Raw genomic sequence first — 16540 nt, 5'->3', positions numbered from 1 at the left:
TCCCTGATCCATGTTATTCCACCTCTGTATGCCTGCTTTCCCTTCTCTCTGTGTTGTGTAACTTTATTAAATTTTATTCCATTGGTTCAGAAACCTCTTTGTGCTTTTTTTTTTCCACAATGCTTTTTACTCTTACTTAAAATTCCATTTGTAGAACTAATTTATTCTGAGCCTAACTGTATGACATTAAACTCAGTTACATGATAGGAACTATATCTTATCTTTGTTAAGGGAAAATATTAGTTATAAAAATATAGCTATGTGGAAGCAGATCATATTTCAAGTAATTGTGGCATTAGTCAGGGCTAAAAATATAAATCATATCACCTCTGCTCAGCAACTCTAGTAAGTGCTCCAGGTGAAATTTCTAGCAATAGTTCTTTACTTCTTGATAGAAGAGGTAGGACTGGTCTTGGCTGTGTATATGTTATGCCTGAATAAGGCTTCACTTCACTCTGAATTTAATCAAATTGTGTGAGTTGGCATCTGCAGTCATTTGGGTGACTGTATTTTTAATGCATTTGAATCAATTGACAGGAAAACACGTCTTTTTGTATAATCATAAATTCCTTCTAACTGTAGAAAGGAGCACCCATTGGTGGGTGCTACTTTGCTAGCCATGCCACTGAAGCAAGGGTCAGAATGAGGTCATGTGAATGAACCACTCTGATCACACAAAGTGGAAAAATCTGCCCTTTTTAGTAAAAAAAATAAAGAAAAGAAAAATGAAAAAAAAAAAGAAAGAAAATAAAAGGAAAGGTGGGTGGGAGAGGGAGGTAAAGAAATAAAGAAGAAAATTAATTAAATAATTCTATGATCAGTGGAGTTATAAACATAGCCTCCAGGGTCTCTCTTGGGCAGGTGAAACTTTCAGGGGTCGAAAGAGATAAATTATGACATATGTTAATTTTTAAATATTGAGATCAAAGCAGTGAAAGTTTGTGGAGTTTTTATTTTATGTTTCATCTTCTTTCCTGTAAACTGAATCTTATTAAGGAGTCAAAATTTGCACCCTTAGAGGACATGAGGAATTTCTACCTTGATTAATTATTACTTTTAGGTGGAACCAATAGGTATTGTCCCTGAGTTATAGAAGTCAAACTCCTTTGTCAGAAATTCTGAATTTGGTGCCTAGCTTTATTTTTCAAACTGTATAATTAAAGTAGGAAACAGAAAGAGCGTTTTAACTGGTAAAAGAGATAGTCATAGCCATAAGCTACCTAAAAAATATCTCCTATTAGAACAGATAAAAATGATCGTGCTTTCTGCAAAGCCCATGTATTACTCCATTTTTTGGCTCTATAATGGAATAACTGAGGCAAGATAACTTGATAAGAAAAAGAGATTTATTTTGGCTCATGATTCTGGAAGTTCAAAGTCTAAGATCAGGTGACCCCATGGGCTCAGCCTCTGGTAGTGGCCTTCTTGGGGCAAAATTCCAAGGTGGCAAAGAGCATTTTGTGGAAAGAGACAGGGAACATGGTTGTCTATGTCCATCTCTCCCCTCCTGCTTCTAAAGCCACCAGGATTCAATCATGGGGGCTTCACCCTAATGAGCTAACCTAATCCTACAGATTTCCCAAAAGGCCATAATCTCTAAACACTAGTCAGATTAAACGCCCACCCTCTTAATCCCATGCACACGTGACTTTGGGGATTAAACTTCTCCTTGAGTTTGGAGGAGGGACAAACTATATTCAAACATTGCAGCATGCGATATGGTGAGGCTGGTGTAGAGCAGGCTGCACTCCTCCATCAAGCCCATGACTCCACCCTAAAATGATAGGAATGAAGCAATGAACCAATCCAGAAAAGGAAAGACCAGTCTCTTTGCTTTTATACCATTAACCACTTTACTTCCCATCCAGGAGTCACCTGGCTGCCCAGGTCACAGTCCAAGAAATATGATGGGAATGGAATAGGCAGGGTCGGCGGGGAGTCGATTCACAGATTTGTCTCAACAGCTTTCTTTTTCTCCCTTCCCACATTACCAACCTTCCCCTCAATCTTTCCATGTGGATTTTCCCACTTACCTGATAGGAGTTTCCGAATCCCCTCTGCTCTCCTACCTAGTCGTCTGTTTATACCTACTCCTGCCTCCATTCCTTCAACTCCAAGGAAGAGTTCACTTGTCCACTATTCTCATCCCATCCTTTAGCACCTTCAGTCTCTCCCCTTCATTCCCTTCCTTACAGCTTTCCACAGGTGCACAAGAATATCCAGTCTGGGGGGAAACACAAACCCACACTACTGGGTGTGGTGGTGTACACTTTGACCCCAGTAACTCAGAAGCCTGAGGCAGGAAGATTGCAAGTTCAAGCACAGCCTTAGCAACTTAGTGAGATTCTAAAATTAAAAGAATAATAAAAAGGACTGGGATGTAGCTCAATAGTAAAGTGTTCCTGAGTTTAATCCCCAGAACTAAAAAACAAAACAAAACAAACAACAACAACAAAAATAAGACAAAACAAAAACATAAACAACAAATGCACACTCAGAAATGGAAAGAAAGGTCCAGCCTAGATTATATTCTGTCTTCTCTACAGCTTTCTCTCTGGCCAGAATTCTCTTCCTGATGAAATCCCACCCACTGTTCCTGTTTGCTGGGCCAATGGCATGGTACTTACCAGTTAGTCACTGCTTTGCATTGTATCCTTTTATGCATAAAAACCAAGCTATTGGTAAGTTCCTTTAAGTAGGTTTCTTTTTCTTTTCTACCTTCCTTTCTCCTCGTCCTCCTCCTCCTCCTCCTTCTTCTTCCTAGGGATTGAACCCAGGGGTGCTTAATGCCTGACTCACATCCCTATCCCTTCTTAAATTTTTTATATAGAGACAGAGTCTCACTAAGTTGCTAAAGCTGGTCTCAAACTTGCAATACTCCTGCTTCAGCCTCGTGAGTCACTGGAATTATAGGCATGCACCACTGGGTCTGGTCCTCAGAGTTTTTGTTTTATCTCCCAGTGCCTAGTTGATTTAAACTCAAAACTGTAGTCTATGTCCTCAAAGTGAGAGGGAAAATTGATGTTGTGGATTATATAGATAGAGCAAAGAGAGTAAAAAAAAACTAGTTATATTGAAAATATTAGGATAATCCCAGCAGAAATAGATTCATATGTAGTGTCCAGGATAATGGCAAAGAACCACCTGAGGACCTTCCTACTGGAAAAAACCCAGGGTCCCTTCTCAGACTTGGGCAGCTCCCTGCTCCCCCTTTTCTATTACTTCAGGCCCCAGAAATTGCATTCATTTGCCTCTCAGCACCACTACCACCCATTCAATGTCTTAGAATCAGATCCTTTTAAAGGTTGAAAGGGGACCAAGTTACTTTCATATTTTTGAAGCTACTGGCATATTAAAGGATAAATGAATTCTAAAATAGTCTTATAAAAATTGCTTAACAATTTAGCACTTTTAACATATACATTGTTATTATTCACAGGATAAGTATAGAATTTATTAAAAATACGAATGTAGATCCTATACAGGCTAAGTGGTTGGATAATGAGACACAGGATGAAATTGGAAAGGTGAGGACTGGGGTTGTGGCTCAGTGGTAGAGCGCTCGCCTAGCAAGTGCAGGGCCCTGCGTTCAATCCTCAGCACCACATAAAAATGAATAAATAAAGTATTGTGTCCACTACAACTAAAAAATAAACATATTTTTTAAATTTTTTATTTATATATGACAGCAGAATTCATTACAATTCTTATTTCACATATAGAGCACAATTTTTCATATCTCTGGTTATATACAAAGTATATTCATACCAATTCATGTGTTCATACATGTACTTTGAATAATAATAATCATCACATTCCACCATCATTAATAACTCCCTCCCTTCCCCTCCCACCCATCTGCCCTATCTAGAGTTCGTCTATTCCTCCCATGCTCCCGCTCCCTATCCCACTATGAATCAGCCTCCTTATATCAGAGAAAACATTTGACATTTGGTTTTTTGGGATTGGCTAACTTCACTTAGCATTATCTTCTCTAACTCCATCCATTTACCTGCAAATGCTATGATTTTATTCCCTTTTATTGCTGAGTAATATTCCACATTTTTTTATTCATTCATCTATTGAAGGGCATCTAGGTTGGTTCCACAGTTAAGCTATTGTGAATTGTGCTGCTGTAAACATTGATGTGGCTGTGTCTCTGTAGTATGCTGTTTTTAATCCTTTGGGTATAGACCGAAGAGAGAGACAGCTGGATCAAATGGTGGTTCCATTCCAATTTTCCAAGAAATCACCATACTGCTTTCCATATTGGCTGCACCAATTTGCAGTCCCTTAAGCAGTGTATGAGTGTAACTTTTTCCCCACATCCTCACCAACACTTATTGCTGTTTGTATGCATAATAGCTGCCATTCTAACTGGAGTAAGAGGAAATCTTAGAGTGGTTTGATTTAGATTTTTTTTTAAAAAAGGAAAGAAAATAGAAGGTGATTGTCATCTTTCCACTGGTCAATGTATGTGATTCTCCACAATTATGTGCATGCAGTAATCCTCCCTTATTCTTATGGAATACATTCCAAGACCCCTAGTGGATGCTTGAAACCATGGATAATTCTGATGTTATTTTTTCCTATACATATATATCTGTGTTAAAGTTTAATTTATAAATGAGGTTCAGTAAGGAGATAAAAAAAATTAATAATAAAATAGAAAAACCATAACAATAGACTATGAAAAAGTTATGTGAATTTGGTCTCTTTCTCCAAATACCTCATTGGATTGTACTCACCTTTCTTGTGATGCAGTGAGATGAGGCAATGCCCACGTGGTAAGATGAAGCCAGGTACATGATGAACATATTGGGGCACAGCTTAAGCTACCACAGTTAAGGATTCCTTGAACACAACCCCTCAATACTGCAACACTGGATGTGAAAACCAAGATGGCTTCTGAGTGACTAACAGGAAGGTAGCCAGTAAGTCATGGATGCACCTTAAAGACCCAGGCAGGATGGAGCAGGATGGCATGAGACTTCCTCATGCTGCTTGGAATGGCATGTAGTTAAAAACTCGTGAATTCTTTGTTTCTGGAATTTTCCGTTTAATATTTTCGAACTAGATTTGACTGTGGTCAGCTGAAATCACAGAGAGTAAAACTAGAGATAAGAGGGGATTACTGTATTCTTTCTTAGAGGCAACTTCCAAAGTCTAACTTTGAGTCCTTTAGTATGTGGAAGCTCTAGGCCAAATAGCTTCCCTATACTATACTGCTGCTTCCTTCTGAGCATGGGATGTGGGGACATCACACACACACACACACACACACACACACACACACACCAGTTTGGACATAAGCTCAGGCCCTGCTGAGATAATAGGAAGTCTCCCAGGCAATACCCCTTTTTGTTATCCCTAAGTATAAGCACACAGAACTGCAATGCTTTGAGGGGGAAAACAACAAACAACCATGCTTGTGTTATCAAATTTGGGGGAACTTTACAAACATTTTCCTTTCCTTGTATAGACTTCATGACTTCCGGTGCTGATGTGGAAGTTGCTAAACTCTTTATATCTTGACTTGTGTGGTGCAAAGTCATATTGTCCAGTCTTTCCAGGGACTTTAAATTTCAACCCAAACCAAAGCTCTACTTTAAAAGAGAAATAATCTATAAACCTCCATGGTGGAACACAGGGGGCAAGCTACTGCTGTTGACGGTTAAGGGTTTTGATATTCTTAGCTAATATTCTGCAGTAGGAATTGAACATTTTGATCTAGACAGGACTGTTAGGATCTTGCTCCCTTGCTCCAAGTCCTTTATTACAGTTTAGTGTATTATTGGCTCACATTTTCACAATATTACAAGAAAATTTCCGTTTCCACCACCATTAAAAATCTGATTCATTTTCTTGGCTCAAAATAAATGCCTTACAGCTATATCACCAGCAAACTGGTGTCTGCATTGTACAAATAGAAGCCTAAAAATGTGATTAAGCTATTAAGAATTTTTAATTACCTTTTACTGTTCATTAGATATAGTATATTTTTGAGGAAGCAGAAGTAGAATTGGAATACCTTGATGTAATAGATCTTTATGGAGCAAGCATATGGACCTGGATTATTTATCATAATTGGCAGAGATTCTGCAATACAGAATCTTGCAACAACATCTCAATTTTCTTGCTCTAGTGAATGTCATAATGTGCACATTTATAGGGTGAATTATGGAAAAGAGTGAAAAATTCTAAATCTTTATAGCATTTTTATGTTCTGCCATCCTTTTTGGTAATCAGATCTTGATTAAGAAGTAGGATTAACACCCAGTAGGACACCAACATTTCTTGGCTCAAATCCTCTGCATATATTCTCCTTGTCTGTAGCACAGCAGAGGAATGATTTATAACATTATATCTACTGTATATGAAATGTAGGGCAAATCTGGAAGGTAAATGATTAAAATGGCACAATTTTTTCTTTACTTTTTTTTTTTTTTTTGGTACTGGGAATTAAACCCAGTGGCAGTTTACAACTGAGCTACATCCCTAATCCTTTTTATTTTTTATTTTGAGATAGAGTCTCACTAAGTTGCTGAGGCTGGCCTCCAACTTTTTATCCTCCTGCCTCAGCCTCCCAAGTGGCTGGGATCACAGGCACGCTCCAGTGGTACCATTTTTTATCATATTGCCTTTTTGGGTTTTAATTTGTTATTCCTTTTGTAGTGCAGTCGTACCCGTGCTCTTTCCTGCTCTATCTATTCCTTCACTACTGGTAGTTTGTTACTTCTTCTCCCAGCAAATTTCCTTTGGTGAAGATGGTGGCGACTCCTCCCACTCATATAGAATCTTTTTACACTTTACAGAGTGTTTACACCTCTGTTCTTGGTATTTTTTCACAACCTTCATTTTTAAAGGAGTTTTACTGATCTATATCTCCTAGGTCATAAAATCCTCCCATTTACAATGCACAGTTCAGAACTTTTACATTTATTTTGAGTTATGCACCTATCACCACAATCTAATTTTAGAACATTTCCCACATCCCCCAAAGAATCCCGGAGAGCCATTAGGAATTACTTCCCATTCCTGCTCCCTCACCACCCCCATCAATTCCCTATTCCCAACTAGCTTCTAATTTATTTTCTATCTCTTTGGATTTACCCACTTTGGACATTTCATACAAATGGAATCATGTGGTTTTTTGTAACTGGCTTCTTCACAGTTTTTTAAAGGTTCACCCACATTTTAGCCTTGTGAGCACTTCACTCCTTTTTATCACTGAATAATATTCCCTCTTATGGCACCATGTCGTACTTACCCATATATCAGTTGACGAACGTTTGAACTACTTACACCTTTTGGCTCTTGTGAATAATGCTGCTATGATGACTAGTGTAAGTTTTAAAGTAGATGTGCTTTCATCTATTTTTTTTTAAGGATGATAAAAATCAGATGCTGAGTGCTAGAATGTAGGCTTGAAATACAAGTTCTTTTTAAGACTCTAGTATTGGCCATGTAGCTCCATGGTGGAGTATGTGCTTAGCAGGTGTGAGTTCCTAGATTGGATCCTCAGCACCAAAATAAATAAGTCAGTCAATAAACAAATGCCCCAGTATCACACACCACTTCTGTTTCTGGACTTAATTTGCATCCAATATGCTAGAACATAATTTTGATTTCTTTTCTCATGTTATTTTTTGCATTACAATTCTTAACACACATATATACCACAATTTTTGTATCTCTGTTTGTATATAAAGTATGTTGACACCCAATTCAAGTCTTCATACATATACTTTGGATAATGATGTCCAACATATTCCACCATCCTTGCTAATCCCCTATCCCCTCCCTATCCCTCCCACCCCTCTTCCCTAACTAGAATTCATCTATTCCTCCCACGCTCCCCCTCCCTACCCCACTATGAGTCAGTCACCTTATATCAGAGAAAACATTCAGCATTTTTTTTTTTTTGGTATTGGCTGACTTGACTTAGCATTATCTTCTCCAATGCCATCCATTTACCTGCAAATGCCATGGTTTTGTTCTTTTTTATTGCTGGGTAAAATTCCATTTTGACGTCTTGTGTTTGCCAATTGCAGGTAGGCAGCAACGGCATCCTTCTAGTAAGTCTCCTGTGACCTGTTGACTGTAATATACTCCTTTTGGATAATAAATAATTGTGAAGTAGCTGTGTTGAGAGTTCTCATGGAATGAACCACCCTTGTTATGGGCCTTAGAATGCTGAGGAAATGAATGCTGTGCCAACGACTCAGCTGTAATAAATCAAGATAATGTAAACTATGTCAAATTAAAATCGAGTGCCTAAATGAGCTGTAATCACACATGTGCTGCACCTCTCCAAGTACAGAAACCCTGTACAGCCCTCAGGCAGCAACCTCCAGCAAAGCAAGTCGCCTAAGAAGTCAAAAGGCAGCTGCTGACTGCAATATTTTCATTTGCATCCTTCTTCAGACCGTGCGGGGTTTCCCTACTAGTTTCCTAATTCTGCCACCATAGTCTGGCTCACATCGCTGCCTTGAGGTTGGCCTTTGATATGCATCAGGCTGTTGATCACTTCGTTCCACTGAGTGTTGAAAGACACCAGAGAAGTGACTTAAATTGGCTTTTTCCTTACTCATCAATATTTTGAAGGACAAAATTAGGTCCACCAAGGCTAAGTAACCTGCTAGCCCTAAACTCACACGATTTCAAGACTCCTAAATCCTAACCCATGCTAATTCCAATTCGAGAGAGGTCAAAACTTGGAGAATCACAGCTGATTATAAGTTTTGTGACATTTGTTCTCCAAGCTGTCTGAACAGTTTTCTTTGGCTTAGACTCCCGAGGAGGAATTCCCAAATGTGGTTTGGGTGACTCCAAATTGCTCTATTCTGACCTTTGTGGGGTTAAAGTCTTCTACCACTGATTTCAGCACATTATTTCCATGTGTTTTAGGTCTAACCCTCGCGGGGGTTGGGTAGAGTGTTCTGGTTCCTCCCTTGGCCTGATCTGGCTATTCTTGCCTCCATTCTGTTTGTTTCTTCCCCCACCAGATTAAGGTGTACGCAGTCAAGAAATTACAAAAGAGAATCCAGGGGATAGTGAGCAGACTCTTATGGCAAGAACCCAAATGTCTTGCACAATTAGAGGGAAACTTGAGGAAAGCTAATATATTTAGGCAGAATTCAAAAGTTTCCACCCCTATGAAGTTCATATACCTTTACTTATCTCTCCATCTATGTTGAGTACAGATTAAGCATTTAGTAAAGGCTAAGATGCATTTTCTTATTGTCTTCTTGCCAACATCACATCAATTATCCTTTGATTCCTTAATTGAATACTTTTTTTTGGTACTGGGGATTGAACCCAAGGACACTTAGCCACTGAGCTACATGTCCAGACCATTTTTAAAAAAAAAAAAAAATTTAAGATACGGTCTCACTAAGTGCTGATCCTGGCCTCAAACTTGCAATCCTCCTGTCTTATCCTCCCAAATTGATGATATTATAGGCCCACTCCACCATGCCCAGCTTACTCTTCTGTAGAGAAGAATTCTATTGACTATCTTTATGCAAATCCTGCTTCTCTTTTAAGACTCACTGTGAGTGACCCCCTCCCCCTGCCATTTTTTTTCCTTCTAAGTCTCACTCTTCATCAAGGTAGAAGGGAAATTTTAACTTCTGTAACATTTAACTTCTGCTTTTCAATCACAAACTCTACAAAGTATTTCCTAAGAATATCTTGACATTTCATATATTATACCTCGCTTCTCCAAGGAAAATGGAATAAGGACAAGGTTAAGAGCTGTGCTTTCTCTGTTAAATTTGCACAATAGTAGTGGAGTTAGTACCCAACCCTTTTATTGAAATCTGATTTATGATCTAGAGTTCAAGATTAATTATAGCCATATTTGCTTTGTGTAGGATCATACATACTCCTGCTTAGGTCACCCATGCATGATCAGGAATAAAAAGAAATGATCTGTGAGGTAGTGTTGATTTTGGGTATTAGGCACTGACTGTGTGCCAGGTGCTGGGCTAGGTCCTGGGGATGGAAAGATGAGCAAGTCATAATTCTGTTCTCAAGCAGCTTATAGTCTGACAAGAGAGACAATATGTAAGCAAATAGGATCAACAGTGAGAAAGCATAGGCATAGAACAGCCAAAGATACAGAGAGAGAGGCTGGGAATAGTGTGTGTGTGTGTGTGTGTGTGTGTGTGTGTGTGTGTGTGTAAGACTGATAGCAGCTTAGAGAAAACAAATTGAATAGTCTATCAGTACTGTCTGATAGAACTTTTACAATGATGGAGAGGTTTTATATCTGTGTTGTCCAAGGAAGTAGCCATTAGCCATGTGGCTGTTCAGCATTTGAAATGTGTCATTTGACAGAGAAACTGTTTTTTAATTTTTATTAACTTAAACTAAAATCACATGTGATTTCTGGCTACTCTATTGCACATACTAGTATTAGCCAAGCCAGAAGCAATGAAGTTTTCTGGTTGTATGCAGAATTACACCATGTTTTCCCTCTACTATCTATGCTCTAGTATGCTCCAGACTGATGGCTCTGGTAGAGGATAGGACGTGCTGTGGTGAATGACTTTAAGTTTTGGGAGCTTCAGGTTCTTTTTTTTTTTTTTTTTTTTTGGTGGTACTTGGGATTGAATCCAGGGATACTCTACCACTGAGCTACATCCTCCATGTTTTTTTATGTTTTATTTTGAGACAAGGTCTCACTAGGTTGCCCAGGCTGCCTCAAACTTTTTGAATTCTTCTGCCTCAGCCTTCTGGGTCACTGGGATTACAGTGACACTGGGATTACAGTGCCACTCTGCCTGGTTTCAGGTTCTTAATCATAAAATGATAGTAATAATGTTCTTCTCATGGATTTGGGGGAAGAATAAATGAGATGTTACAATGCTTTGAAGTTCTATTTTCTAAAACAGTGATTCTTAATAGGACATTTAGTAAATCTGAGGGTGTTTTTCCCTTGTCAACTTAGTTAGGGACAATATTGGGGGTGAATGGGTAGGATAGATCAAGGGAGTCTAGACTTTCTGCAATATATGAGACATTCCCATGCACTGGGAATTTAAAATTTTCAGATGTTCCAATGGACATTTATATAGGTGACAGTGAATTTTTATAAAACTTTTATTATTGAGCTCATATACTGTTTTAAATTAAAACTAAGCATTTTTATATAGTTTTTATAAACAGAATTATCCAGGAATTATGTAAATATTAATTATTTACATGGACGTAAATTAAGGGAAGAATGTAATTTGTTCCATTTAAGAGCCTATCTCCTGCCCACCCCCACCCCACATCTTTCTTTTCTTTTTCTCTGTGGTGCTGGGGATGGAATCCAAGGCCTCATACATACTAGACAAGCTCTGTCTCACTGACCTACATCCCCAGGTCTATTCATCAAATGCCAATGCCACTCATATTTGAACCTCCATAATCAGCTCTAGGAGTAGCTATTGCATTTATTGTGATTCTACTTCTAGCTGTATCTGAAGGTTTCATTATATTTTTAGTGTAGGTAGCTCCTATGAACTTACATATAGAATTATATATTAACATTTACCTATGAATGTTACTTCAGGGTAATAAAGGGTCATTACCAAATATTTGTTATACAATGGAAACACTAACTCTGCTAAGGTTCAAAGCAATCTTTCTAAACTAATATGGTCCTTGTTGCCGGCAACATTGGGTAGGCTGACAAAGAAATTGCCATGCGTCATTCCTACTTGGCCATGGCTCTCAGCACCTTGTGATCATTGTCTGCTGTAATCTTTTAACTCTATCAGTATTCTGCCACTGTTGTGAAAAACACACACTAGTGCTGCCATGGTGAAAGACAAGGTAGTTGAAACTTATAGCCCGTCTGGCTGGTCCGGAGAGTCATGGATCTCCCTTTAAAATTCTGGTCCCAATGTGGGCAATGAATTCTTTCTTCCTTGAGGCAATCTCTAGACCACACTAGAAGATTTCAACAAGGCCTTACTAATAGCCCAGGGAAAGCTGTGACAAAAATGAGTGTCACCAGTGATGACGCCAGTGCAGGGAGCGTATTCATCTTCAGCTGGAGATTCTTTGGGGGAACCCCTCCTTTCTAGAACAAGTTTGCTCCCACACAATGCTTCTTATCTTTAACCTCTACCATCCAAATCATCTTGGGCAGCTTGGGAGGCCCAAACCAAAATAAACAAATAAATAATGCAAGGTGATATAAACTCTTCCTCTTTTTACTCATTATCTGAGGTCTGCCTTTCAAGTCTCTCTCTTCCTCCTTAGGATCTGCTTTTTGGTTGATGATCAACATTAGGAAAGCTTACTTCTTTTGAGAAAACGTCTCCCTCGTGCATACAGGGGCCTTCAGCTTCTACAAGATCATCTCTATGAGACAGCTCCATGGGAAGATAATGTGCCAAATCCCATATCTTTTCAAAGAGGCTGAATTGTCAGAATTAAAAAGTGCCAGTTTTAAATAAAGAATAATTAACATACCCAAGATCACAGCTAGAAGGGGTGCGCTTAAATCAGAACCTGTTGCTGAATCACAGGGAGAGAGTCAATCTATTCTGACAATAGGGTCCCAGTTCTGATTCGTTGATGCCTGTTCCATGATTGATTGTGAGAGAGCTTTAGTATCACTCCTATTCACTGTTCACAACTCCATTATACTGAAGTATCCAAGTATTGGAGGATTTTCTCAGTGACCAATGAGATAACATGGTGGACAGTGTGTATGGTAAAAGGGCCAGATTGATGGGTTTGTTTTGAAGGTACCTGGCTCTTGTATGACTTTTCAGAGCTTGAATGGACAACCTCTGAAGCAAATACATGACCAGTTACCCTGCTGGGTTCATGAAACAAGGAAGATGAGGTGCATGTATGTTAAAATGTAAAAGTTAGGAAAAAATTAAAAATTAATATTTAAAATAATTAAAATACCCCAAACTGCTCTTAAAAGGAAAGTCTAGGGGCTGGAGGTATAGCTCAGTTGGTAGAGTGTTTGCTTTGCATTCATAGGGCCCTGGGTTCAACCCCAGCATCACCAAAAACAAACAAACAAAACCCAAACAAATAAAAGGAAAGTCTAGCCAGATGTAATGGCATATGCCTATAATCCCAGAGGCTCAGGAGGCTGAGGAAGGAGAATTGCAAGTTCAAAGCCAGCCTCAACAACTTAGCAAGGCCCTCAGCAACTTAGTGAGTCCCTTAGCAACTTAGTGAAATCCTGTCTGAAAATAAAAAAATAAAAAGGGCCCAGGATGTGGCTCAGTGGTTAAGACCCCTGGGTTCAATACCTGGTATAAAAAAGAAAAAAAAAAAAAAAACAAAGAAAGAAAAGTCTACTAACTCACTGTAACTAAAATTAAAATTACTTTGAAACTTAAATATTTGACCTGTGTAAAAAGACCAAATGTATTTTCAGAAATTAAGCTCTTATTTGAATAATTTTTAAAAGAATTCAATATGCTCCAAAATCAGGTAAAAGCTAATTTGTTTATAATGAATATGCAAAGAATTGTTCTGTATTTACTAAACAATCTACAATACTCAGACTGCTTTCACATCCTTTTTTTTTTTTTTTTCAGTGATGAAGATTAAGCCCAAGACCTGTGCCTCATGCTAGGTGAGTGCTCTACCACTAATCCTACCATTCTCAGCCCTGTGTTTTCACAAGCATTAAGAAGTGATATCCCACCCCAACTCCCATTATCCAAGTAGTAGTCTAATATAGTGATTAAAAGCATGGCCTCTGAAGCCAGCCTGCTAATGGAGTTAAATGCCAGCCTCCCCAGGTGTGTAGTCTTAAGCAAGTCTCCTAACTTCTCTGTGCTCTAATTTCATTCCTTATAATGGGGACATTTGTAGTATCTAATTCATGGAGCTATTGAATTAATATTGTAAGATACCATATTAATACTCAGTGTTAGCTATCATTATTATGTTACAAAATTCTGAAGACTAGTGGCCAAATATCTCAAGAGGTTAATGATAAAAGGAAGAATCAGGGTATGAACCCTGCCTTTCAAACCCCCACCCCTCCCCCAAAGAAAAACAGAATAAAAAGTACGTGTGTATGTACAAATATATATATACAACTTGTGTATATATACATATATTATATTTGTCACCTTCATATATATATATATATATATATATACACATATATATATGCACATACATAAGTTGGATGTGCATATGTATATACACAATTTTATATATTAGCCACTGAATATGTGATTATTGGTGGCACTGGTTTTTAAAATAATTCTCTGTACTTTTCAAGTGTCCTGTATTGAGCAAAATTTCGTTTGATAACCAGAAAATAAACGCAGAAAGCCAAAATAATTTCAGTAAATTCTGATTCTGATGGAGTCAAAAAATGGAGCCAAAACTGGGGTAGATGAGGAAGAAAGATTTAAAATCTAAATGTTCATTTTTGAAGCGGTTTGTTATCTGAATTAAAGCAAGAACTGCCAGATCCATACGTCACTTTATGATTTTGGAGGTTTAGATAAAAATCAAACACATGTTTATCAAATAAAACCGTTGTTACACAAAGGCAGCTGCCGCACTGAGAAGATACTCAACAAAATAGCGCAGCCTCGTCTTCCCTAGAGCAACTGAAACGCTAAGAAGTTTTTTGCCACAAGAGGGCGATAACTGTTCAGGGTTTCTTTAAAGGAGGCTGCTAAGGGAAGCTGCGCTGCTAGTTAACTTTTTTTTTTTTTTTTTCCCTCACCAGAGAATGAGCTGCACACTCGAGGCGGATAGAATGGCCAACACCGACACACTCACGCACACTCCTCCCAGAAGCGACAACTTTTAGCAGGTTGTAAAGAGAAACTGGTTTACGGAGTTGCTTTTAAAAATTGTTATTTATACAAATACGAGGTTTTCGTGGCTGTTCATCGCAGACACTTTTAAATCTGGTGTATCAGACTGGGCTAGCATTTTATCCTATTAATAAATTCTGGAAACCAACAAGACATTCTTTCAAGCATACGATTCTACGCCGATTCCCCTATTCCAAAATATAGTGCAAAGCAAGTGGATTCTCTGGAATAATAGGTTTCTGTTTAAAAAAAAATAGAAAGAAAGAAAGAAAAAGAAAGAAATGCTGGGGAAAGGGTTTTCATTTTCAAATGAGAAAAGATTTGATTTGCACACAGATTCACAGATCTGGCGTTTTCTCGAATTCACTCTCATTGGGGAACTCGTGTTGTGGTATTGCAACAATTTCTGAACTTTAGCATTTCCCATCTTATTGGACCTTTCAGAATTTTCCCTTCGGAATGTACATAATCTCCCAAAGAGCTCTCTCACGCTTTCTGTGACTGTAGGGCCCGGGTACAAGGCTGTCATTCAGAAGATCCCGGGAATGACATTGCAGATCTTTTCCGTAGAAGAATGATGAGGCTTCTTTGCTTCCCCCACTTGTTGGGTGTCAGTCTTTCCTGGGAGGCAGCCATCATAGAATCCTCCAACGCTCTTTGCCATCAAGCACTTGTTGACCCCTCTCTAACTTAACTTTCCCAAATTGTCTCCTGAATTCTCAGTCAGAAGAGGTTGGGGTCCAGTTCCCACATCACAGCATTTACAGCAAGCTGAGAGAGAGACCCACGCTCTCTTCCTTTTCTCCAGTCCTCTTCTTGATAATAGGTTGGTCCAAGCTTGGGGACATTATTGTTTCTTCCTTTTATTTATTTCTGTGTAGCCACCAGCTTGACCACTTTTTATTAACATTCACTTAAACCCTATTGTCCTCCACCTTCAAACCAAACAGGCCGCCAAACTCTTCGGGTGAAATGCAGATATTAAAATCTTATAGACAACTCAAGCAAACACATTTTAGGAAGGTCTTTGGCTCAAACACACACAGAGTTCCTTCATTCTTTTCACCCCTCTTTTCAAGAGTATAGAAATTGACTTTCTGTATCCTGACACTTGATATTAATATATTTGGGGCAGAACCGTTATCATTCTTCTTCTTCTTCTTCTTCTTTTTTTTAAACCGGCTGCTGAATGCAAGTACATTTAGCTGAGGTTTCATTTGCATTCTTTCCTTGAGTTGCCCTGAATTTAATGGCTGTTCTTTTAACTTAAAACAGAAGTATTAAAACGCATTTGGTGCATTTCTGAGTCAAGGGTTAGACGGAGGGTGGGAAGGTCAAATGAATTGCGCATGCTTACACAACTGAAGGGCAGGTTAAAACAGTAACTGGAAAATAGAGGAGAATATCTTGAGTTCAACGTCCAGGGGGCACATCGCCTTCCTCACCCCCTACCCTCTTAGCCCTTTTGCAACCTCGGAATTTGCCCAGTAGCTTTCATTTATTTTTCAATTAAAATGCAAATAACTCCCTTTCAAACAGTCTCCCCCTCCCCACGAATATAAACTTAGTAGTATATATATTTTGTAGAGATGCCCAGGAACCGTTGCTACTGCGCATTACACGTTCACTTCTGGAGGGGAGGGGAACAGAGGGTGCTTGGGAAAGTCAAACTTCACCAGGGCAGGAGGACGTGGAGGTCCCAGGTGGCCCTCCAGAGAGAACAA

This window comes from Callospermophilus lateralis, chromosome 8 (genome assembly GCF_048772815.1).
Source record: "Callospermophilus lateralis isolate mCalLat2 chromosome 8, mCalLat2.hap1, whole genome shotgun sequence".
NCBI classification, from domain to species: domain Eukaryota; kingdom Metazoa; phylum Chordata; class Mammalia; order Rodentia; family Sciuridae; genus Callospermophilus; species Callospermophilus lateralis.
Note: the sequence above shows the minus strand (reverse complement) of the source record.